This window comes from Mustela putorius, unplaced genomic scaffold (genome assembly GCF_011764305.1).
Source record: "Mustela putorius furo isolate JIRA1106 unplaced genomic scaffold, ASM1176430v1.1 tig00003845_pilon_pilon_pilon, whole genome shotgun sequence".
NCBI lineage: Eukaryota > Metazoa > Chordata > Mammalia > Carnivora > Mustelidae > Mustela > Mustela putorius.
In genome coordinates this window covers 43,588,821-43,592,623 of record NW_025421998.1, presented here as the reverse complement: position 1 = coordinate 43,592,623, position 3,803 = coordinate 43,588,821, and the positions used below count along the sequence as shown (strand labels likewise).

Genomic DNA, 3,803 nt, shown 5'->3' with positions numbered 1-3,803 from the left:
AATGCCACATTTATTTATATACAGGATAAATACTTTTTAAACAATATTAAAATGTTAGAATCTGACTAGCATTAGTACTTGACAAAAGTTTACATATAGATAGAGAAAGGATTTGGATGAAGTTTACTCAGTTCACTAGTTTATTCCACATAAAAGCATGGAGTGGTAGTGTTTGTAACGTGGGAAAATAAATTTGTGGGAATCAAATCATATAATGCAATAGTGGAGCTTACTCTTTAAAGAAACATGTTGAATTATTTTGTGAACTGGAATTGAATTTTATAATATTAAATTTGACAAAAAATAGCAAATATTTACACAAAGTAGTATAATTTATGGAATAATTATACAGAGGGTGGAAGGACTGTAAGATAGTTGTCTTTTCCATTCCAGAACTTAAGGTACAGGTAAGGATAAAAATGGGTCAGACAATTGCTGTATATTGTGAGACAGGCTACCAGAGTTAAGAACACACATGCTAAGAAGAGAGAAGGCATTCAGGGAAGGCTTCCTGGAGAAAGTGATAGAACCAGACATAGTCTGAACTTACCTGAAAAAAGGAGAAAGGAGAAAAAGAGACAGAAGTGTTCCAGACCAAGAAAGGGTCATGTACAAATGCTCAGGGCTAGGGTTACCTAGTTAGATTCCCCAAAAGCTGGACTACTTCTAATGTCCCAGGACATTCGACCATAACAGTAGTTGTATAAATTATATCGCAACCTCATCTTTCTGTTTCCCTTATCCCTGCCAAAAATGCAAACTCTTCCAATCTCTAAGAATCTCTAGTCCCTCATCCACTGCTGTGTGCCCCTCAAACCTTTCCACAGTGCTATAGAAACTTACATTCCTGAAATTTAAAACTTACTTAGTAAACCCTCTTCCTTTCTGTGTCCTTGTCTAAAATGGAAAGTTACCCTGCAGCCCTCTCAATTGGAGGTCACTCAGCCTCCCACACCTCATTTTCTCAAGATCCAGAGGTGGCATCTAATCCTTAATACTCCCCACTGGCCTTCAGACTTGTTATTCCTCCAGTTAAAAGCCTAGAAAATTAATTATTTGGCCAGCTCCACTTTGGGAACTTAATTTCCATTCTTTTTCAAACATTAACCATACTAAGGATTGTTTTACATCTGAGGTTAGAGAACCAAACATTCCACTCTCCTCCTAGATTCATTGGGAGGAATTATGCTGAATTATCTAAAAGGAAAAAGACACTCCAAAAGCTAGCATTTAAGTTTCTATAAGAAAAATTCCTAGGAATAGATTATCTTTTTTTTCCCCAGAGATTTTATTAAAGGTCTTTACAGAGCAAAATCCAGACTCCAGATCCAGCTGCCAAGGATACCCTGTTATCCTGTGGGTACTGGGAGCAGCGCAGCATAGCAGGACGCTTTAGATTCCCATCCTTCTGTTCCAAGATGGGGGTGGTAGGCAATATCTCATCTTTGGGTTCCACAACTCTCACATGATCAAGCATGGGCTTCTTGGAGCCAATCTTACTACTTGGGTCCCTGGGAAGCATGATCTTCACTTTGATGCCTAGCACATCCCATCTGAGGAGCACATGGTACACAACAGTGTCAACACAGTAGTTAGGGTTCCCACTGTGAATCATCAGGCTATCTAAAAACATCATAAATTTAGCCCTCTGTCCTTGCACTTTCTCAGACACCAAGATCTCACAGCTTTTGGCCCCACACTTCATGATGAACTGCCGTACATCATAACAGGCCCTCTGCACAGCAGGTCCTCTTAGGAGTTTGTATCAGAGAGACTCTGCCCTAGTAATAGCACACAAACCTCTTGTGGTCACCTTTTCAATTTAAAGTTCTACCCTGTACCCCGCAAATCAAGCCTCTTCTGAACCCAGTGGTCAATTCCCAGATCTGCTAGCCCTTCTCACCGAGAACATTCTGTGTCCTGATGGCCAAGACATCGATTTCTCTCCTAGTTGGTGTAATTCAGACCTCAACCCCAGAGTAGCCATCTTCAGCCATTACTCACTTTGTAAGTGAGAAATTCATTCAGTTCAGCTTTAAAGATGCCATTGGAAACAAACTTCTCTTCTTGGAAATTTGCACCACCATCTTGCTGTCACGGGCCACTGCTAGAAATAAACTTTCTGAATAAAAAAATGTAAACAGGGGCGCCTGGGCTCAGTGGGTTAAAGCCTCTGCCTTTGGCTCAGGTCATGGTCTCAGGGTCCTGGGATCGAGCCCAGCATCGGGCTCTCTGCTCAGTGGGGATCCTGCTTCCTCCTCTCTCTCTCTGTCTGCCTCCTGCCTACTTGTGATCTCTGTCTGTCAAATAAATGAATAAAATCTTAAAAAAAATGTAAACATATTTATATTCAACAAACATTGTCTAATTGCTCTCTGAAAATAGGCTGTACTAATATATATTATCACCAAGAGTACAGGAGGATTCTTTCCAAACCCCTGGTCATTGAGTATTCATAGTCATTTTTTTAACTTTTAATTTTTAAGTAGTTTTGGATTTATGAAAAAATGAACAATAATACTGAGCTTGTATATACTCCTCACTGTGCTTCCACTAATGTCAACATCTTGCATAACCACGTTACATTTACAATTCTAAGAAATGATCATTAGTACAGTATTATTAAACCACAAACTTTATTTGGATATTGCTAGTTTTCTCACTAATGTCCTCTTTTGCTCCAAGATCCAACCCAGAGGACCATGTTGCATTTAAATTAGCAATCTTTTTAACCTTTGCAATACATGTGTTAAAAGAAAAAAAAAGACAATAAGGAAAAAAAGAAGGAAGGAAAGAAACAGAGAAAAAGAAAAGAAATTCAAATTGGGAATTGCTTTTTGATTTGTATTTAATGTGGAAGAAACTGCTAGATGTTTCCCAATACCTATTATCCTTGCCTAGAAAAATAAAAGTCCCAAATTTTAACTAGACATAAGTTTTTCCTTTTTCCTTTTCTTTCTTTCTTTCTTTCTTTTTTTTTGAAAAGATTTTACTTATTTATTTACCTGAGAGAGAGAGAGACCAGTGGGGAGGAGCCCAGAGCCCAGCACAGGGCTCAAGCTCAGGACCCTGAGATCATGACCTGACCCCAAATTAAGAGTCTGATGCTTAACTGACTGAGCGCTCAGGTGCCCCATTAGACGTGTTTTTCAAGAATAGAGACTACATTTCCTAATCTTCTCAAAGTTATATGTGGTTACATAATTAAGTTCTGGCCAATGGGTTGCTAGCTGAAAAGTTATGTACAACAGGAAATTACATGAAATGAATTATTTCTTTTTTTTTTTCTTTTCTGGAAGTCCACCCCCCACCCCCAATCATTGTGACTAGAATTTCCAGTACACTGCTGAATAAAAGTAGTGAGGGCATACTTCCTTGTCTTGTTCTTGATCTTAGAAAGAAAGCTTTCAACCTTTCACTGTTTTAGTCTGATGTTAGCTGTGGGTTTTCATAGATGCTTTCATTTCATAAAAGAATAACTTCTTTTCTGTTTCTAGTTTGCTGATTTTTTTCATTTTGAAAGAATTTTGAGTTTTATCAAATGCTTTTTCTGTATCTATTGGAACAATCATGTGGATTTTATACTTTTGTAAGTTTGTCAGTATAGTGTAGTACATTGATTTTCATATGTTGAGCCAACCTTGCATTACTGGTACAAATTCCATTTAGTCACGGTGTATATGTTGGATTCAGTTTTGCTAGTATTTTATTGAGTGTTTTTGCTTCTATGTTCATAAGGACTATTGCTTTGCTTTTATTTTAGTCATATAAAGAATCTTTATTGTTTATGAACTGCCATTTTA

At 37.7% G+C, this 3,803-nt stretch overlaps 1 pseudogene; it reads right to left on the bottom strand.

The window, feature by feature from the left end:
- Positions 1 to 1,291: 1,291 nt before the first annotated feature.
- LOC101685747 lies at positions 1,292 to 2,087 on the bottom strand (annotated as a pseudogene).
- Positions 2,088 to 3,803: the final 1,716 nt, after the last annotated feature.